Source organism: Panthera tigris, chromosome C2 (genome assembly GCF_018350195.1).
Source record: "Panthera tigris isolate Pti1 chromosome C2, P.tigris_Pti1_mat1.1, whole genome shotgun sequence".
Lineage (NCBI taxonomy): Eukaryota > Metazoa > Chordata > Mammalia > Carnivora > Felidae > Panthera > Panthera tigris.
In genome coordinates, this window is record NC_056668.1 from 155,196,938 (window position 1) to 155,219,683 (window position 22,746).

The 22,746-nt window shown below is 45.5% G+C and overlaps 1 pseudogene; it reads left to right on the top strand.

Annotated features, from left to right (window-relative positions):
• Nucleotides 1-13,491: 13,491 nt before the first annotated feature.
• LOC102972272 lies at nt 13,492-14,636 on the top strand (annotated as a pseudogene).
• Nucleotides 14,637-22,746: the final 8,110 nt, after the last annotated feature.

Consider the following 22,746-nt stretch of genomic DNA (forward strand, 5'->3'; position numbering starts at 1 on the left):
GTCTCTAGGGTCTTATTGAACAAGTGTTAGGTCTTCTCGTGTATCATCCATATCTCTTACCTTTGCTTCTATATTTCCGTCTTTTGTCTTTATTAGCTTTTTTTTCTTTAATTTATTTACTTATTTTTATTTTTTAATGTTTATGTATTAAAAAAATTTTTTTTGATGTTCATTTTTGAAGGAGAGAGAGACAGAGCATGAGGGGGGAGGGGCAGAGAGAGAGGGAGACACAGAATCCGAAGCAGGCTCCGGGCTCTGAGCTGATAGCACAGAGCCCAACAAGCGGCTCGAACCTGTAAACCACAAGATCATGACCTGAGCTGAAGTCAGAGGCTTAACCAACTGAACCACCCAGGTGCCCCTCATCTTAACCATTTTCAAGTGTACAGTTCAGTAGCGTTAAGTGTATTCACATTATTTTTTTTAAGATGTTATTTTTAAGTAATCTCTACACCCAGTGTGGACCTTGTCCAACTCGCAACCTGGAGATAAGAGTCTCATGCCAGCTGAGCCAGCCAAGTCCCCTACATTCACATTATCGTACAATTGATCCTAGAAGTTTTTTATCTTGTAAAACTGAAACTCCATATCCATTAAACACTAATCGTCCTGTCCTCTCCCCCAGCCCTTGGTAACTACTTTTCCATTTTCTGTTTCTACAATTTTGACTACTTAAGATATTTCATATGGGTGGGTGAGATCATACAGTATTTGTCTTTTTGTCACTGGCTTATTTCATTTAGCATAATATCCTTTAGCACGGGACAGGATTTCCTTTTTTATGGCTGTGTTATATTTCACGGTATGCATAAACCACATTTTCTTTTTTGGTTTTTTTAATTTTTTAATGTTTATTTATTTTTGAGAGACAGACACAGCGCATGAGCAAGAGAAGGGCAGAGAGAGAGAGGGAGACGCAGAATCCGAAGCAGGCTCCAGGCTCTGAGCTGTCAGCACAGAGCCCAATGCGGGGCTCGAACCCAGGAGCCATGAGATCATGACCTGAGCTGAAGTCAGACACTCAACCGACTGAGCCACCCAGGTGCCCCTAAACCACATTTTCTTTCTTTATTTATCCACTGATGAACATTTGGGTTGCTACCTCTTGGCTATTGCAAATAATGCTGAAAGGAACATAGGCATGCAAATATCTCTTTGAGGTCCTACTTTGAATTCTTTGGATATATACCCAGAATTGGGATTGCTTGATCATGTGGCAATTCTATTCTTAATTTTTTGAGGGCCCGCCATACTGTTTTCTGTAGCACTTGTACCATTTTACAATCCTACCAACAGCGTTTTCCTCCTTCCTTTTACTTTTCTCTCCCCTTTTTCCTTCTCCTTTTTTTAAAAATTATTTAGAAATTATTTCAGATTTACAGAAAAATGGCAAAGATTGCACCGATGGTTCCTGTATACCTTTGCCCAAATTCTGCTAATATTAACATACTGATCAAGCTGATAAATTAACATTGGTATAATACCATTAAACTACACACTTCTTTTGGATTTCATCAATTCGCCCACTAACGTACTTTTTCTGTCCTGGGACTAGTTCTAGTATTAGTCATCCTGTCTCCCTCATCTGCTCCGATCTGTAGCAGTTCATCAATTTTTCCTTGTTGCTCATGGCTTTCGCACTTTTGAGGATTATTGGGTCAGATATTCCTCACTCGGGATTTGCTCGGTTTCCTCATGAATAACTGGTGTTTCGAATTCTTCGGGAAGACGATCTCAGAGGTTATATGCTCTTTTCATTGTCATTACTATTGTTGCTAACAGGAGGCTCATGTTACCAACATGATTTATCAGCTAACCTTGATCATCGGGTCAAGATGGTGTCTATAAAGTTACTACTTTTTCCTTTCCATAATTTATTTGTTAGATTATTATAATTTCTATAATTAATATTTATTTTTTTAGAGGGAGACAGAGAGCAAGCAGGGGAGGGGCAGAGAGAGAGGGAGACACAGAATTTGAAGCAGGCTCCAGGCTCCGAGCTGTCAGCACAGAGCCCGACGTGGGCTCGAACCCACAAACCGTGAGATCATGACCTGAGCCCAAAGTTGGACGCTTGACTGGCTGAGCCACCCAGGTGCCCCAATATAAGTTTGCTTAAATAAAACTCTTGGGGCGCCTGGGTGGCTCAATTGTTTAAGCGTGTGACTTCAGATTAGGTCTTGACCGTTCAGTGGGTTCGAGCCCCGCATCAGTCTCTGTGCTGACAGCTCGGAGCCCGGAGCCTGCTTCGGATTCTGTGTCTCCCTCTCTCTGCCCCTCCCCCACTCATGCTCTGTCTTTGTCTCTCAAAAATGAATAAACGTTAAAAAAAATTTTTTTTAAAACCTATTTGGTCTTGGCTTTACCCATAGGAACCCATGACATTCTCTTTGATACTGGGCAGTCTTGTTTTCCCTATTAATGTTCTTACTGGCTATGTCATCAAATTCTGAAATTCTCCATAAAAGACCTAAAAACTTACCAATATTTTAACATACTAGGACATGCGATTTTCATTTTTGGGGGGAAATTGCCTCTAAATTTTAATTTGGAAGGTGGTTAGAATAATGCTTTAGAGAAAAATTGTATTAACATGACATTAGCAGTTGGTGCTTACATTAAGAATCATACACAAATTATTTATGGTATTTGCACGCTGATCACCAAACAAACATCAGTAAAACCTGGCAAACAAAATAAGGAAGAAAAAAATGTCGAAGTTTCTTCCCTTTATATCACACTGGCCAAAATAAATACGAGAACAACCCGGGGTGAGATGCCAGGGCCCGGTGGGCTGAAGTAGAGAACGATAGTGTCCAGGATGGGACGGCCTTGGCTTTGGCCTGCGCAGCTCAGAAAAGGGGTCTCTCCTCATTGCCTCGCTCTTCAACATCAGCCATTTGCTCCCCCTAAGATGCACAAAATGCCATATCATTAATTGTAAAAAGTCAAAATTTTTTTAAGATTTTATTTTTGAGTAACCTCTACACCCAAGCATGGGACTTGAACTCACAACCGTGAGATCAAGAGCCACATGCTCTACCAACTGAGCCAGGCAGGCGCCCCTCCAACTTCTTTCTTATAGAAATTAGTAATTTTTTTCTTTTTGCCAAAACTGATTTTATTTATTTTTTTGACAAAATTTATTGTCAAATTGGTTTCCATACAACACCCAGTGCTCATCCCAGTCCTTTAAAAAGTATGACAGGGCCACTGGCTGGCTCAGTCGGCTAAGCATGAGTCGACTCTTGATTTTGGCTCAGGTCATGATCTCAAGGTTGAGCCCTGTGTTGGGCTCCACCTGGGTGTGGAGCATACTTGAGATTCTCTCTCTCCTTCTCCCTCTGCCCCTCCCCAGCTCACTCTCTCTCAAAAAAAAGTATGTTATTTTCTTGATTGTAAAGAGCCATCAAATAAGATTATCTTTCTTCAAGCTTAATGTTGTGTGTTCACTGAATTTCCATCTCCCCGAGGCCTTCTGTGGGCCGTTTCCACAAAGGGACCTCCTCCCCTGTGGTTATGCCTCCTAGAAAAAAATATACTGTTGTCTTTTTGTATATAAATTTATGGGCTTCATTTTCTCATTATGGACCTTCTATATCCTTTTTTTTATTATTATTCCAGTATAGTTAACATACAGTGTTATACTAGTTTCAGGTGTAAATATAGTGATTCGACAATTCGATACATTTACTCAGAGCTCATCATAAGTGTGCTCTTTAATCCCCATTACCTATTTCTCCCATCCCCCAAGTCCCCTCTGGTAACCATCAATTTGTTCTCTATAGTTAAGAGTCTGTTTCTTGGTTTGTCTTTTTCTTCCCCTTTGTTGATTTTGTTTCTTTAATTCCACATACGAATGAAATCATATGGTATTTGTCTTTCTCTGACTAATGTATTTTGCTTAGCATTATACTCTCTGGCTCTATCCAAGTCATTGCGAAAGGCAAGATTCATTCTATTTTATGGCTGAGTAATATTCCATCGTATGTATATACCACCTTTTTTTTTTTTTACATTTTTATTTATTAAGTAATCTCTACACCCAACATGGAGTTTGAACTCATGACCCTGAGGATCGAGAGTCTCATGCTCCACTGTCTGAGCCAGCCAGGCACCCCTATATCACATTTCTTTTATCCATTCATCATTCGATGGACACTTGGGCTGCTTCCAAAATTTGGCTATTGTAAATAAAGTTGCTATAAACCTAGGGATACATGTATTCTTTGAAATTAGTGTTTTTGTATTCTTTGTGTAAATACCCAGTAGTGTGATTACTGGATCATATGGTAGTTCTAATTTTTTGAGGAACCTCCATATTGTCTTCCACAGTGGCTGCACCAGTTTGCAGTCCCACCAACAGTGCACAAGGATTCCTCTTTCTCCACATTCTTACCAACACTTGTTTCTTGTGTTTTTGATTTTAGCCATTCTGACAGCTATGAGGTGATATCTCGTTGCGGTTTTGATCTGCATTTCCTGATGAGTGATGTTGAGCATTTTCTCATGTGTCTGTTGGCCATCTGGATATCTTCTTTGGAGATATGCCTATTCATGTCTTCTGCCCATTTTTAAATTGGATTATTTGAGGTTTTTTGATGTTGAGTTTTATAAGTTCTTTATATATTTTGGATACTAACTTAAAAATTTTTTTAATGTTTATTATTATTATTATTATTATTATTATTATTATTATTTTGAAAGAGAGAGAAAGAAAAAGAGAGCAAGCAGGCAGGGGAGGGGCAGAGGGAGAAGGAGACAGAATCCCAAGCAGGCTCCAGGCTCCAAGCTGTCAGCACAGAGCCTGACATGGGGCTCGAACTCACGAGCTGTGAGATCCTGACCTGAGCCGAAGTTGGACACTTAACCAACTGATTCACCCAGGCACCCCTGGATACTAACTCTTAATCAGATATGTCTTAATCAGATTTGCAAATATCTTTTCCCATTTACTAGGTTGCCTTTTAGTTTTGTTGACCGTATCCTTTGCTGTGCAGAAGCGTAGTCCCAATAGTTTAGTATTCCCTTTGTTTCCCTTGCCTCAGAGATGTATCTAGAAAAATGTTCCTATAGCTGATGTCAGAGAGATTACTGCCTGTGCTCCCTCCTACGACTTTTATGCTTTGAGGTGTCATATTTAGGTCCTTACTCCATTTTGAGTTTATGTTTGTGTATGGTATGAGAAAGTGGTTCAGTTTTATTCTTTTGCATGTTGCCCTACAGTGTTCCCAACACCATTTGTTGAAGAGACTATCTTTTTCCCATTGCATGTTCTTGCCATCTTTGTTGAAGATTAGTTGACCGTAGGATTGTTTATTTCTGGACTCTCTGTTCTGTTCTGTTGATCTTTGTGTCTATTTTTGTGCCAGTATCATACTGTTTTGAATACTACAGCTTTGTAGTATAACTTGAAATCTGGAATTGTGATACCTCCAGTTTTGTTTTTCTTTTGGAAGATTGTTTTGGCTATTTTAAGGCAGGGTTATGATTTACATTTACTCTTGACCCTCTGTGCCTAGCCTAGTACTAGAATGAAGGCACCTCTGGAAGAAATGAGGAGATTGAGAAGGTAGCCCTTTGGTGGAGAGGAAGATGTATGGACTTTGGAGCTGGGTTTGGGAACAAATACTTCCAGCAACGTTGAGAAATGTGAACGTGACCTTTTTAGTCCAAAGTCATACAGACACATCGTTTTGGCTGGTCGGGGGGGGGGGGGGCGGGGTGGTATTCGCACATTTATGCCCAGTGGGTTCTGTGATGTGAATGTACTTTCTGTTCAACCAAGCCCTTTTGGAGCCTGCTAGCACAGGTGACCTGACAACTTGGTTTTCTTGGGTGGAGTAATTTCTTTGTGTTTCACTCAGAAGATGTCAACTTTGATTTTAGTGATTGAGGCTCATCTTGGCAACTTTTACAGGCAGGCGTTCCCAACACGTTTTCAAATGGCTGTATACATCCAGAGTTCCATTTATCGTCAAATGTGCTATGCTTGCTCCAGAAGGCTAAAGACACGGTGTTTTCTCTGACCTGTGCTAACTACCACTGACTCGAAATTTGTAATTTCTCGCGTCGTGTTCTGGGCGGGGAGGAACCACCGGGCAGGGATTTCCACAGCAGCATGGACCACCTTCTGCCGGGTGAGTCACCGGTTGCCCGTCGGGGGCCGTCACGGGGACGAGCGCTTGGTCAGAACAGGGGGAGGACGGGGCCTCTGGGCTGGCCTGAGATCGTGCCGTCAGGTTCGGGAGCTCGGTTTAGGAATGTGCCCACAGTGTTCGGGTCTGTCATGGGAGCGAGGAGAGAAAGGGTGAGGGATCCACCCAGAACACACCGTCCCACGCCCCTCGTGCAAGGGCGGGGGGGGGGGGGGAGGGCGAGCAGGCACCAGCACGTCAAGGTTCTCAGCCAATTCCAGCCGAATCCCTGAGAAACAGGCCCTGTCGGGATTCCAGCCCCGCGTGGTGTTGCTACACCCTCCACAAAACCACAACGTAAACTCTCCGGAAAGATCTCCCTGCGGGACATTTTCCCTAAGGTGAGGCGGACCGAGAGGTAGGCAGAAGCCGACCTCGGAGGAGGAAATCGTGCTGGAGCCGGTGTGGGGCCCAGGGTGTGCCAGCGTGCCCCGTGGGGACGTGGGCCGCGTAGCACCCTCCAGCTTTGAAGGGCCACGCCCGCCTCATTTGGGTTCTTTCCTCCTCTGCTTGAAGCGTTTTTGTTCTCGATCGCGCCGGATGTGCACGCGTCTGTGTACGTGGCTATGAACCTGAACGTTCACGTTTGCATTTACCAGTTCTCCAGGAATCTGTGTCACCAGCAAACTCAACACGTTGTGAAACTGAACCCGTGTTCTCTTTCCCGCCCATGCCTGCCGGGGGGACTTCCATTGCCACACTCTCAGGCCACGGGCTTTGGCCACGCCATTTTATTCATCCGTTGGTTCGCTCGATGGTCAAATATCCAAATATTTGTCGAATTTTCCTGTGTTTTCTTTTTCAACTTTTGTTGGCGTTTATCATTAGCTTATTGATCAATAAGTTAGCTCATTGATTGATTGATTTGTTTTGTTTTCATCTCCTCCCCCTTTGGGCTCATTCGCTGCCCTAGTCCCAGTGCCTGAAGTGTCCAGCATGAAGTAAACACTCAGCACATAGTTGAAAAGTGAACGAACAAATCTGTGTAAGGTATTTAGAATTTTGTAGGCAAGAAGTTTCAACTAACTGTGTATTTGGTTTCTTCTGCCGTCACTTCACTCTATGCATTGCCTGCTCTAGAACACATTTTTCTCGAATGCCCCCATGAGCCGGGCACTGTTCGGCGTGCTGGGGAGGCCACAGTGAACAACGTGGATGTGGCGACATGCTTTCTTATCACCCCCCGCCACACACACACACACACACACACACACACACACACACACACACGGCCAAGCTGAGCTGAGCTCCAGGCCGCTCCCCCTCCCTCAGAGCCCATCAGCCCTGCCCATAAGGAACCCCTGGTGGCTGGGTGGGTGGGTGTTAAGGGAGCAGAGGTGGCCAAAGGTTGGGAGCCTGGTTCCTTTGGCAGGGGCAGCAGGCCCGGGGGAGACAGGGGTAGGCGGGACAAGCTCGAGCCGAGACATCCCGAGGGGAAGACGTGCCAGTGGGGGTCTGGAAGCCTTGTCGGTGGAGGAATCGGAGGCGGAGACGTTCTGCCTCTCACTCAGAGGATCAGCAACTTGCCCGAGGTCAGAGAGGGGCCCACACCCTGGGAGGTCTGATCCAACCCGCGCTCAAAACCCCTCTCTGTTTTGGTGCTGGCGAATCCAGGGAAAGCTTTTCTCTGTCCTCTCCCAGATCTTGTCATCCGGCCTGCAGGAAGGACCTCCGTGGGCTGAGGCCCAGCAAACCCAGCTCTCCGAGGCCCTACCTCGTGGCGAGCCTTGCTGCCCCTTCCCTGAGTGAAGTGGTCGCTTCCTGGGCTGTCCTTTCTCATCCACTTCACGCTAGGACACTGGGCCTTCCTGATGTCCCGAAAACCGTCGCCTGTCCTGTGTCTCGTCTCTCCTGGGTCTGCCACTTCCGCGCCAGTCAAGGCCCCGAGCGCTGCCCTGCCTTACCTCACGGGACCGCTGTGGGGCTCGAACGGCGGGAAGTGGCCTGAGGTGGCCACGCGCTGGCAGTCACGTGTTCCGGTCCTTCCCGCAGCTCAGTGAACCGCGTCCCATCCGTAAGGAGGGGGAGGAGAGGCCCCGTCCAGCCGCTGGCCACGAAACGCTGGCATCGCCGCTTGCGAGCTTATTAGAGACGTTGGGTGGGTTATTTCACCTCTCAGTCTGTGTCCTCACCGACAAAGTGGGAACTGTAGTCGCTGCTGTGCAGGGTCACTGTGAGAAAAAAGTAAAATAATGGATGGAGAGGGCTTTACTGAGAGTCTAAACCCCCGCTGGATGGGGAATAGGTATTGTCCCCCTCTGGTGTTGGCAGTGGGACAGCCGCTTTACCAGTAGGAGGGTTGTAATTTGCTCACGTTCAGGAGGCGCCTCTTAAGGACAGTGTTGGTTTGATAGACTAGGGACCCATTTCACCCCCGACCCTGGTGGCTGCATCACGGTTCACAAGGGCCCACTCACTGGTCACTTGAGATGAGAAGATAATCAGACTCCTATGGGCTTGGAGTTGACAGTCGGGACACGGCAGTCGCCCAGTCACCAAAGAAGGTATTCAGATGGAAAATAAGCACATAAAGATATGCTCAGCGTCACGTGTCATTAGGGAAATGCAGATTAAATTTTTTTAACGTTTATTTATTTTTGAGACAGAGAGAGACAGAGCATGAACGGGGGAGGGGCAGAGAGAGAGGGAGCCACAGAATCCGAAGCAGGCTCCAGGCTCTAAGCCGTCAGCCCAGAGCCCGACGCGGGGCTCGAACTCACAGGCTGCGAGATCGTGACCTGAGTGAAGTCGGCCGCTTCACCGACTGAGCCACCCAGGCGCCACGGGAAATGCAGATTAAAACAACAGTGAGACACCATCACATACACCCATTCGAACGACTAAAATCCAAAGCACTGATCACGTCAAATGCTGGCAAGGACGTGGAGCCACAGGAACCCTCATTCATCGTGAGTGGGAACGCAAAACAGTACGGCCACTCCGGAAGACGGCTTGGTAGCTTCTTACGAAACTGAACACACTCTTGCCACATGATCCTGGCACAAACTCCAATGTCCTTACAAAAACCTGCATGCAAATGTTTATAGCAGCCCCTTTCTCTTCTTTCTTTTTTAAAAAAAATTTTAAACTTTTTAATTTATTTAGATGGGAGAAGAGAGGTGGTGGGGTGGGGAGAGAATCTCAAGCACGCTCGGCCCTGTCAGCACAGAGCCCGGTGCGGGGCCCGAACTCACTAACTGTGAGATCATGACCTGAGCCGAAATCGAGAGCCAGACGTTTAACTGAGCCACCCAGGCACCCTGAGTAGCCCTCTTTTTTTCAAACTGCCAAAACATGATGACATTCAAGAGGTGAATAAAGAAACAAGCTGTGGTATGTCCAGACAGTGGACTATTACTCAGCAATAAAAAGAAATGAGTTATCAAGCCACAAACGGACACGGATAAACCTCAAATGCATACGCGCCGTGAAAAAAGCCGGTCTGAGAAGCTTCATACTGTATGATTCCATTTGGAGGTCAGCGTCGGATGTAGGTTTGTAGGCCTGAAGTTTATTCAATTGGGGGGCCCTCTTTAAGAGAAAAAAATACGAAACTACAAGTACAAAATTAGGTTATAAGGAAATATTTCTTGCGGGGCCCGGCTGGCTCAGTCGGTTGAGCATCTGACTCTTCATTTTGGCTCAGGTCGTGATCGCATGGCTGTGAGATAGAGCCCCACGTCGGGCTCCGCACTGAGCTTAGAAGCCACTTGAAATTCTCTTCTCTCTCTCTCCCTCTCTCCTCCCCACCTTGTGCTCTCTTTCTCTCTCAAAAAAGAAATATTTCTTTAGCATGTTACAGGAAATCATAATAAATGATGAATTTGAAAAAGCTGAAAAATGCCACAAACGTCACAAAATCCTCAAAATACATCATTTGTATTGTTCGCAGTGTTTTTATAAAAACCCCTATGTTTTTTTGTTTTTTGTTTTTGCTGCATATACTCTGATTCCTTCTTCATTTAACAATGTTTAAAATGTTTTCTACAGAGAGAATAGAGAGGTAGTTCAATCCTCCTTCCAGCATGGTTGGCCAAAACTTTTTCATTACTGATAATTTAGAAAAATTTCTTTCAGGGGCACCTGGGTGGCTCAGTCAGTAAAGCGTCCGACTTCAGCTCAGGTCATGGTCTCACGGCTTGTGGGCTCGAGCCCTGTGTCGGGTTCTATGCTAACAGCTCAGAGCCTGGAGCCTGCTTCCAATCCTGTCTCCCTCTCTCTCTGCCCCTCCCCAGCTCACACTCTGTCTCTCTCCCAAAAATAAAGATTTAAAAAAAAGAAAAAAAAATAAATTTCTTTCAGCACCACAGCTTATACCTTATAATGTGTCTTGCAAATACTCGAGATTTGTCGAATTGCTGTCAAATATGAAAAAAATAACAAAACAAAAACCCCTGTATCACGCTTCTTTCATTTGAGGGGTAAGATCTGAGGATCTTAAATATTATTTAAGTTGGTGACGGTTGGTGGCAAATGGGTTGTTGATGTTGCCGTGGAATATCCTGAATTCCGGGTTGGACCCTGCACCTTTGCTTCAGGGTAGGTAAGTAAGACTATTGCTGGAAGCCGTTCGTCTACCACGACAGCGATGAGGGACCACATAAATATATCCTGTTAAATCCAATCTAAGTGTATCCCTACCTCAATATTCCCCTAGTTGGGTCCCCCAAAACCTCCGTGGCCACCCCTGAGCTTCTGACATGAGATGTGCCAACTCCAAGTGGGAAGAGAGCAGCCTTAACCAAGTGTAGTCAGGTATCTTACTGGCGTCTGTTTTATTAAATATGACTGTTATGTGTAGACTGCTGTACTGGAGAGAAAAATCTGTGCTTCATAGAAAACTATTGCTCACAACACGTCTTTTGCATCAGCTGATTCTGATTGTACAGGAGCTACTTAACAAGGCTGAATTGTAGACAACTGATAGCAAGGCAAGATAATTTTTATACGTTGAAATGCAAACCAATCCTGCCCCGTGCGGGGACCTTTGTCTCCATTTGTACCTTCATTTCAGTATTTCTGATCTATAAATATGTCCGTTGTTTTCTCCTTTGAACCACATATAACATCTGCCTGGTTCCCCCATTATGCTTAAAATGAAATCTTTGATACGTTTACTGTATATCTGTATGACAGTCATACTTAATCCTTTAATACTAAGGTCCTTCCCGGGGCCTTCCGAGTTGCCCATGCAAGTTGCAAGTGAGAGGCCACAGGATGAACTTTACGGGCTTCATGGTAAATCTTCCACTGGAACTAAAAATTCCGATACTGTGCGCAACATGAGAAGAAAAACAAGCATGGATGGACCCCCTTGAATGGGAAGGGTTGGAGAAGAAACCCCGGGTGGGAGGAAACCCAGGAGAGGTCAAGTGCCCTGGAGAGCAAAGGAGTACAGATTTTGGAGAATTAAATGATGGAAAACAGTGTAAAATGTCTTGGGTTCAAGGAAGGACCTAGAGGTGGAAATTTAATTTGAAAATTAGGAGACCGAGGCTCTTCTTAATAGCAATATTAGGACAAAAGTGAGGGAATAACCACAGCATGAGGAGTGAATGGAGACAGAACAAGGGAGTACAGGGAGCATGGCCCTATTTCAAAGAACTTGGCAATGAAGTTCAAGAGTAGACACATGGAACTCAGAGGGACTGTTCTCCAGTGACATTCCATATCATCACTGGTATTTTCAGTACCTGAGAACATCTAAAAAGAAGTTTTAAAGAAGAAAAAGAGCTATAATTTACAAGATTACCATTTAGTTTCTATATAGTATAGGTAAATGTGTATAATATATAAAAAATAAATGAGTCTGAGTTTATATATACATAAACAGGATACAAAATTAGAATCATACTATATACATAGTATAAGAACGTACTGATTACTTTGGAGAATGTTCTCATTTAAGAGCACTTCCAAATCAGCAGCTTAGAGACTGTAACATTCTATGTTCTGTTCCATAATTAATTGATTCATTCTTATATTATTCGGCCTGGCCTTTAAATTATTAATGATTTTTCACTGTTTCAATAATGCTGTGGGATGCCTGGGTAGTTCAGTCGGTTGAGAGACTGACTCTTGATTTCAGCTCAGGTTATGATCCCAGCCAGGGTCGTGGGATTGAGCTCCGTGTCGGGCCCTGCACTGAGTGTGGAGTCTGCTTGGGATTCTCTCTCTCCCTCTGCCCATCTCCCCTGCTCTCATTCTCTCTCTCTCTCTCTCTCTCTAAAAGAAGAAGAAGAAGAAGAAGAAGAAGAAGAAGAAGAAGAAGAAGAAGGCTGCCATGACTTTCCTTTACATTAATCTTAATGATTAGCTCTGATTCAGTCCAAAAGAAAAATTACTTTGAAGTAGAATTCTTGGGTCAAATGGTACATTTTCTGGCTTTCAATACATATCCTCAAATTTCCCTATAAATAGACTCACCTAGGCCTCCCACAAGTGTATGAGTGCCTATTTGCCTGTATCTTCTGTATCAATGACAATTTTCATATTTTAAGACTATTTGTGGGGCGCCTGGGTGGCTCAGTCAGTTAAGCATTTTGACTCTTGATTGCGGCTAAGGTCATGATCTCACGGTCTTGAGATCGAGCCCTGTGTCGGGCTCCACGCTGCGTGTGACTCCCATACACTGCTTGGGTGGGATTTTCTCTCTGCCTTTCCCCTGTTTGTGCTCCCTCTCCCTCTCTCTCGCAAAAAAAGACTATTTGCCAATTTGTTAGGCAGATGTTACCCTACTTCAGTGTGTTTGATGGAACATTTGCCCTAAGTTTTTCTTTCATACTTCCCAGAAACTAAGATTTCATTGTACTTTCCAATTTTGCTGATCATGTTTTTACTTGTTTGGAAATCGATTTTGTATTGGGGAAAATGGTGGTCCTTGGTGATTTACCCACGAACCGAATCTGTCGAGTTGTAGAGATAAAGCCAGAACTGGATAAAGAGAGAATGGCAAGGGAGAACCACAAACACCGAGAGCTCTTCTGAAGAGTTTTGCTGTAAGGAAAGCAGAGGCTGTAGTGGCAGGGGAGGATGGGTCAAGGAAAAGTTGTTTTTGTACACGGGAGTGATCTAGCAGAGAAGAGAGACAAAGCCGTTGTTGACCTTAGTAAGAGAGGAGGAGGGCCATGCATTTTACGAGCACATGATGTGGATGCAGTGTCAGTGGGTTGGAAGATGTGGAAAGTAACGTGGCTCTGTTCTATTTCTCAGTGAATCAAGAAAGGGTCAAAGGTGAACCGGGAGGAAGGCCGGAATTCTGATGTAAGAGAAGGTAGGAAATGGTGTTCAGAGAATGGAGGAGTAAGCTGATGGGAGAAACCTACTGAGACTGCTAGACATTGGCAAGTGCCCATGTAAGATTCGCAGTTAGCAACTAGATGTGGGATCAGTCTACACAGATCTAGTTGTTGTTTTCTTCTCCCACCACATTAAGCTGAGCAGACTCAGGTGACAGATAAGTAGAGTTAAATTGACTACGGTTGGGGTTCTCCCAAGTAAGAGGACTTAGGAGTTGATAAGGAGTTGATGATTACTGAAGTGAATTCTAGTGATGAGGCCACAGCATCATAACTAGGTAGCAGGGAGGCAGAGAAACAAAGAGGGTTCCAGGCAGCAAGGGTGGGGAACCACTCTCTTCTCCAGCCATCCCATATCCCAAAAGGAAAGAAGGTGGCCCTGTTGTGAAGAAGCAGGAGGCCAAGAAAGCGGTCAATCCCCTGCTTAAGAAAAAGACCAAGAATTTTAGCATTGGACAGGACATCCAGCCCAAAAGGGACCTCACCCTTTTGTCAAATGGCCCCGTTACATCAGGTTGCAGCAGCAAAGGGCTGTTCTCTATAAACGTCTAAAAGTGCCTCTGATGACTAACCAGTTCGCCCAGGCCTTAGGACCACCCCCCCTGCCCCGCCAAACAGCTACTCAACTGCTTAAGCTGACCCACAGATACAGACCAGAGACAAAGCAAGAGAAGAGACTTGGGCAGGGCTGAGAAGAAAGCTACCAGCAAAGGGGATGTCCCTGCTAAGAGGCTGCCTCTCCTTTGAGCTGGGTTAATACTGTCACCACCTTAGTGGAAAACTGGAAGGCTCAGCTGGTGGTGACTGCACATGATGTGAATCCCATGCAACTGGTGGCTTCCTGGCTGCCCTGTGTTGTAAGATGGGGGTTCCCCGGGGCATCATCAAGGGGAAGGCCAGGCTGGGACATCGGGTCCACGGGGAGACCTGCACCGCTGTTGCCTTCACGCAGGGTAGCCTGGGAGACAAAGGAGCTCTGGCTGAGCCGGTGGAACCCATCAGGACCAAGTCCAGTGACAGACATGAGGCGATCCCCTGTCCCTGGGGAGGCAGCGTGCTGGGTCCAAAGTCGGTGGCTTGCATCGCCGCTGGAAAGCTGGAAAAGGCCAAGGCTGGAGAACTGGCCATCAAACTGGGCTGAGTGGATGCTGTGGAATTTTCTGTACCTAGAAGTAATAGAAAGTTCTCTTTCAAAAAAGAAAAAAAATGACTGGCGGACAGAAGAGCTATTAAGACACGTGGCAGGAAAGTAGAAAGTGGTTTTTGGAGAACAGGATGCTTGAAACGGACGTGTGGGAGGTGGCAAAGTTAACGATGACCAGGCGAAATGCAGAAAGGATTGTTGGAAATGAGGCTGAGGAACCGGGTCCGAGGTGCTGGAGGGAACATCGGCACTCACGGCCGAAAAGCCTGACGGACAGTAACGGGAGGAGAGCGAGGCTTAAGCCAGGTGAAGAGTCCTCCGTGAACGACCGTGGGTAGATGTGACGGCAACACAGGGGTGGCACAGTCCGACGGGCTGCATTTCAGAGGAGACGGACGTTGGAGGGAGGAGGACAGGGACATGACTGGGAAGGGGAAATGAGCAGCAAAGGAGGCCATCTTTTTCTCCTCTAAATCCTTTGGAACCAGGAGTGTTTGAAAAAGCACAGCCACTCTAGAGAAGAGAAAAGTCAATGTCCTGAGGGGGCAGCTGGATTTTAGTATTTAGTGCTTAGTAGGTGGAAAGTGAAGGAAACACTGAGACAAATGGTAGGGGACAGACGGGTGGAGTGGGAGAAGCTGTTCCTGATGAAAGGTCATGAGGTCAAGGATGTGCAGGGGAAGGGTGTGGGAATGTTGGGCTTTCTTCCAAGGTTGAGCTGCCCTCCGTAACCCAGTTGCCCCCCTGAGAGGTCTAGCCCTGTTCTCTCATTTCAGACCCAAGAGGGCTCAGGGCCCAGAGGGGCAACTTGTTCCCTTCTTACTCGCAGGTTCTGAGTCGGGGGTAAAGTCTGAGGGGGTCTTGTTCAGCTCTACCTGGCAGAGGGCCCTCCTTCCTGCCGGCACCCTCCTGGTACGGGGACCTCACCCCTACCCAAGCCACTTTCTTCATGCTACGGAACACTTCCTGGGGCTTCCATCTGCTGGATCCAGTCCTGCCCAGGCCATCCTGAGCTGCCCCAAACCTAGAAGTGCCTGTTCCCAAAGGAGCCTGTAGGTAACAGAAGGTGCCATCAGTCCCCCTCCCACTCCTCAGCCCCTGAACTTCTCCCAGTCTTCAGGTTAGGGAAGTGATAAGAACCTGCGTTAGGCTTATCTGCCTCTTTACTTACAGTTCAATTTGTCCAACAACTCTAATGGAGGCATTTCCATCTTCCTTCTGCGGACGAGGAAACTGATCACAGAGGGGTCCATTCCCTTCCCTGAGGTCACACAGCATGGTGGTTGTGAAGCCCGGCGTGAATGAAGCTTGGCCTCGACCTCCGAAGTCCTCGCAAGTCGTTTCTGCGCAATCCTGCCTCCACTTCCTGGCTGTGTCACGAACTCCTAGTCTGATGGGAGAGGGCCCAAAGCAGGGCAGTCTCCATGCAGGACGACTACAGGTCAGATGCTCCCAGGCTGGTGGAGGTTTAGAGGAGAAGGTGGCACCGAGTTGGCCTTCGAACGAAGAACTGAGGTCAACTGGGAAGGAAAGCAAGAGGGCGTTTGTGGCCTCGGGACCTAGACATCCCCTGGCCCGTGATCCTGAGCCGTCCCCCGACCGGTGAGTGTCTGACGGTAGCTGGGGGCGGGCCGAGGGGTGGGGACGAGGCTGTTGGGGCCCAGGTTTCACGTGGCGCCGGGGGGTTTATGGACGGGGCTGGGAGGACTAAGATCAATAATCAGCCATCGATCCCCTTTGCAGTGGTTGGATTTGCCTTTCGATGAATACTTTGGTCTTTTTTTTTTTTTTTTCTTAAAAAAATGTTTTTTAAATGTTTATTTTTGAGAGAGAGCGAGCTGGCGGGGGGCCGGGGGGGAAGGGTTGCACAGAGAGAGATGGAGACAGAATCCAAAGCAGGCTCTGTGCTCACAGCGCAAAGCTCCCCGTGGGGCTCGAACCCCGCAACCCTGAGATCACGACCTGAGCCCACCCTGGCGCCCCACGTTGGCCTCTTCTTGACTAAACACTGACGCGTTTGTTCATAATTAGAAAATAATGCATATTTAGTTCTTCAGAGTGTGAGAAAAACTGTGTTGGCCGATGTATGGCCCCCTGGGTGCGAAGAGACGATTGGCCGGGGTCTCCTGTCCTCCCTTGATCGGAAGAGTTGTTCGGGTTCAGCTCCAGGAAGCAGCATTCTTGGAGGAAAAGGCCGACCGACCTTGCAGGCAGAACACCATCAGGAGCTCAAAGGACAGCAAGGAGCCGGGAGCTGACCACCAACTAGAGCCCTAAGCGGGGCTGACTCCTCTTGGCCAGAGCCCGTGTGACGAAGAGAGAGTTCAGAGCTCCGGCCCTGGGCGCCGACCTCCCGTCACTTACCAGCTTCGAGATGTTGCCGCGGCTGCCCTTATGCTTGTATCTCGGTGTCTCTGCCAACGTCCGGGAGACGGTGAGACAACCCACCTCACGGAGCCATTGCGAGCGTCGGAGCAGGCAGCAGACGTGCGCCCAGTAGGGTGTTTGCCGCCAAGCAAGCATTCGGTAGTTCATCGGCCAGAATTCTGGTTTTGTCCGTGGGCTTCATCTCCGGGCTGGATTAGGACTTTCCATTTCCGAAAAGGATACTGATGGCCAGTGATAACCTCAGCCTCTCGGTCGCCGTGGGTACCTGCCGCCGCACGAAGCTTTTTACCGTCTCCCGACGATGTCTGGCCTCCCTCCACTCCTTGCCTCTGGCCTCACCGTTGTCTTTTCCTTGCGAAAGTCTGTATTTATGCACTCTTCATCGGGCACAGATAGCCAGCAGACAGCAGCTGGTCTCAGAAGCCTTTGTTCCTTCCAACAAACAGCTCCTCTTGTAGAACAAGATTCTATCCACCTCTGTTTCGAATACCGTATTATTTCACCGTCTCTTTATCGCCCCCACTAACGTCTGAACTCTCATCCTGAGATGTTAGTCCTCTTTAAATCCCATTGCCCAGCACACCGCCAATCACATAGAAGATGCTCAGTATAAGGTGTTGAATCAGTGAACGAAGATGAAGTCTTTAGGTAGGAGAATTGTCACCCCTTGGATTTCTGGGAAGAGATCTATATTTGAAAGCATAGGCACATTTTAAATTAGCAAATTGCCCTGTAGCAATATCACGACTTCTTTGTGGCTCTGTGATATTCCATCCAGTCGCTAGCGTTTAATTATATGGTGTGATCACCAAGTACAGCTTTGTGGTGTGCTTTGTTTCATTACGTACATGAACGTTTTCATTTACTACCACATAATCTTCAGAAACATAATTTTGTAAAAGATTTTTTAGTTTTGGCTAATCTTTGCGCTCAACACGGGGCTCGAACTTACAGCCCCAAAGACGGAGATGTGTGCTCTACCACTGAACCAGCCAGGTGCCCCAGAAACATAATTTTAATCACTGAATACAGTTGTTGTTCCTCAGTTTAAGTGTTTCACTATTGTTAGAATTTCACTGTTCTAGCATTCCACGTCAAACTACAGCGATCATGTAAACACATAAAATTGTTTCTCTTTGGATTGTTTTCTAACAAAAGATATGGGATTACTGGATCATTTTAGGACAGTTGATACATAACATTAGCATGATTTTATTATCATTTAAAATATAGTGAATATGGTAAGCTAAAATGATATCTCAGACCACTTTTTACTTTGTCCACTGGATATAATATTGAAATTATTCTATCGTGATTTATTACTAATCATTTATTACTAATTGCATTTCCTTTTCTGTGAGTTATCTTTTTTTCACTTTGCCCAATATTGAAGTCTTAGTGTTTTCCTAATACCTTTATATATAAACCATTTATATGGTAACGATGTGCACTCAACACACAAGTTTGAGGTTCTGTATGTATGATGCTATTCTATGTGCTCGATGTATGGTATTTAACAATCAGGCAAAAATTTTTGCGCTCATTTAGCTTATATTCAAGAGTGTGAGACAGGATGCCTGGGTGGCTCAGTCGGTTAAGCGCCTGATTCTTGATTTCAGCTCAGGTCATGATCTCATGGTCCGTAAGTTCGAACCCCTCATGGGGCTCCATGCTGACAGTGTGAAGCCTGCTTGGGATTCTCTTTCTCTCTTTGCCCCCCACCCCACTTGTGCGCACATGCACTCTCTCTCTCTCTAAATTAATAAATAAAAACTTAAAAAAAAAAACTATGAGATATGGACGCCTGGGTGACTCAGTCTGACTCGTCTGACTTTGGCTCAGGTCACAGTCTCTCAGCTCGTGGGTTCAAGCTCTCTGCTGTCAGAGCCTGGAGCCTGCTTAGGATTCCGTGTCTCCCTTTCTCTGTGTCTCTCCTCCATTCACACTCTCTCCCTCTCAAAAATAAATAAACATAAAAAAGTTTTTTTAAAAGTATGAGACGCAAAATAAGTAGGAAAATAGAATATTTAGTATTTGAAATATTAAGAAATGTCAAGGAGAAAAAAATCAGAGTGGAGATTGATAGAATCTTATATAAGAGGGGGTTGAAATTTAACAATGGAAGGTCTCATCGGGAAAGTAATTTTTTGATAAAAACTTGAAGGGAATGAACATTTTATTATACAAATGTGAAAGAAGAATATTTGAAGCAGGAAACACCAAATGCAAAAGACCTGAGATAGGAACATGCTTGGCATCTTTGAGGCGAAGGCTAGTTTGGAGAGAGGAAGGGGGAGATAGTAGGAAATGAGGCTAGAATATTAAGGGTAGATCGTGTTATGTCTTAAAGTCATAATAAGGATGCTGACTTTTGTGTATATTTAAGTTTCATTTATTAAAAAAAATTTTTTTAGCGTTTATTCATTTTGAGAGACAGAACAGAGCGTGAAAAAGGGAGGGGCAAAGAGAGAGGGAGACACAGGGTCCGAAGCAGGCTCCAGGCTCTGAGCTGTCAGCACAGAGCCCGACGTGGGGCTTGAACTCACTGACGGCCAGATCATGACCTGAGCCAAAGTCGGACACTCAACCGACTGAGCCACCCAGGCGCCCCTATATTTAAGTTTCATTTAGATACAATTCACATAGTATAAAATTCACCTTTTTAAAGTGTACAGTTCTGTGGTTTCTTGAATATTCGGAGTTGTGTAACCATCATCACAATTCTAGAACATTCTCATCACCCCCAAAAGAAACCCCATATCCATTAGCAGTTGCTCACCATTCTCGTTCTTTTCTGCCTCAAGCCTATATACAACCATTAATCTTTCTGCCTTTATAGGTTTTGTCGTAGACATCTCCTATAAATGGAATGTCTGGTCTTTTGTGACTGGCTTTTTTCTCTGACCATAATGTTTTTAAAAGCTCATCCATGGGGCGCCTGGGTGGCTCAGTCGGTTAAGCGTCGGACTTCGGCTCAGGTCATGATCTCGCGGTCCGTGAGTTCGAGCCCTGCGTCGGGCTCTGTGCTGACCGCTCAGAGCCTGGAGCCTGTTTCGGATTCTGTGTCTCCCTCTCTCTGACATTGTTCATGCTCTGTCTCTCCCTGTCTCAAAAATAAATAAAATGTTAAAAAAATAAAATAAAAAGCTCATCCATGACATAATTTGTACTAGTATTTTATTCCTATTAGCTGAATAATATTCCATTGTGTAGATATACTACATTTTAATCTAGTCATCATTTCATGGACTTTTAGATTGTTTATACCTTTTTGGCTATGATGAATGATCTTCCTTCCTCCCTCCCTCCCTCCCTTCGTGGCTTCCCTCCTTCCCTGGCTCCGCACCCAGTGTGGGGCTTGAACTCAAAACCCTGAGATCAAGCGTCCGACGCGCTACCGACTGAGTCAGCCAGGCGCCCATGAATAATGCTTCTACGAACTTTCACGTACACATTTTTGTGTGGATATGATTTTCTTTTTCTTGGCTGTATACCTAGGAGTGGAATTGCTGGACTGTATGGTAACTCTTTTTGTCTGGGGAGTTGCCAAACTGTTTTCCAAAGTGGCTGCACCATTGTACCTTCCCACTAGCGATATATTGAAGGTTCCAATTTCTTCACATCCTTGCCAACACTTCTTGCTATTTGTCTTTTTGTTTATAACTAACCCAGTGGGTGTGAAGTTGTAAATCATTGCAGTTTTGATTTACATTCTCTGATGGCTAATGATGTTGAACATCTTTTCATGTGCTTATTAGCTATTTGCATCTCTTACTTGGAGAAATGTGTATTAGCTCCTTTCTTCATTTCAGATTTGGTTCCTTGTCTTCTTAGTGAGTCATAAGCATTTCTGTATTCTGGATACAAGTCCCATATCAAATATATGAATTGCAATTTTTGTTCCATTCTGTGGCTTGTCTTTACTTTCATGATGGTATCCTTTGAAGCACAAAAGTTTTAATCTTCATGAAATCCAATTTACCTATTTTTTCTTGCTTGTGCTTTTGTGATATATCTGAGAAGCCTTCGCCTAACCCAAGATTACATGTGATTACTTACAATGTTGTAAATTGTGGCCAGGATTAATTTGAAGATGCCGCACTATACCCTGTGTTACCTTTTGACACAATTCATTACCCTAATACTACAGTTTTCAAAGTGTGGGATGTGGAAATCTGGGGGAACCAGAGATGTGTTTAGTGTGCTTGGAAGTCCAAAACTATTTTTGTAATAATATAAAAGTGTTATTTGTCTTTTTTACTCTGTTGACATTTGCCCTAGTGGTATAAAAGCATTGGCAGGGAAAACCACTGGCATCGTCATCACATCTGTGATAGTTCACTGTACACATTAAAAACAAATTTGTTTTAGGGGCGCCTGGGTGGCTTAGTCAGTTAAGCCTCTGACTTCAGCTCAGGTCATGATCTCACAGTTGGTGAGCTCAAGCCCCGAGTTGGGCTCTGCGCTGACAGCGCGGAGCCCGGAACCTACTTCAGATTCTGTGTCTTCCTCTCTCTCTCTCTGCCCCTCCCCCACTCTCTCTTGCCCTCTGTCTCTCTCAAAACTAAATAACCATTAAAAAAATTTTTTTTAGGGACACCTGCATGGCTCAGTCAGTGACACATTCAACTTCAGCCCAGGTCATGGTCTCGCGGTTCATGAGTTCAAGCCCCACATCGGGCTCTCAGCTGTCGGTGCAGAGCCTGCTTTGGATCCTCTGTCCACCACTGCCCCCTCCCCCGCCCACCCTGCTCTCTCTGCCTCTCCCCTGCACACGCTCTCGTTCTCTCAAAAATAAACATTAAAAAAATTATTTTTAAATATTTTATTTTAAAGTAATCTCTACACCCAGCATGGGACTCGAACTCACAACCCTGACATTAAGAGTCACATGCTGCACTGACTGAGCCAGCCAGGTGCCCCTCACTGTACGCTTTTTAATTTTTTAATTTTTAAATGTTTATTTTGAGAGAGAGAGAACAAGCAGGGGAGGGGCAGAGAGAGAGAGAGAGAGGGAGAGAGAGAATCCCAAGCAGACTCCATGTCCAGCACACAGAGCCTAACGCAGGGCTCAATCTCATGACAGTGAGATCATGACCTGAGCCAATATCAAGAGCTGGAAACTTAACTGACTGAGCCATCCACGCACCCCCTCAATGTACACTTTTTGGATAGAGAATAGTTAAAATTATTTAACTTAGTAGTATTACAAAAATACTGGATTCCTTGAAAGAATCTTAGATATTGGCCCAACCCAATATCAATATTTTATTTAGTTTTCATATATGACTTTCAGTTTATTTTTTTTAATGTTTATTTATTTATTTTGAGAGAGAGAAAGAGAGATCACAAGGGGGAAGGGACAGAGAGAGAATCCCGAGCAGGCTCTATGCTCAGCACTCAGCGCAGAGCCCAACGTGGGGCTTAATCTCACAACTGTGAGATGATGACCTGAGCCAAAATCAAGAGTCAGACACTTAACCAATTGAGCTACCCAGGTGCCCTTCAGTTTACTTATGTTTTTAGTTTTGTTTTCTAAATGTTTATTTTTGAAAGAGAGAGCGTGAGCAGGGGAGAGGCAGAGAGGCGGGGGGTGGTGGGGGGACAGAGGATCCCATACAGGCTCTGCACTGGCAGCAGAGAGCCGGATGTGGGGTTTGAACTCAGGAACCATGAGATCATGACCTGAGCCAAAGTCTGGTGCTCAACCGACTGAGCC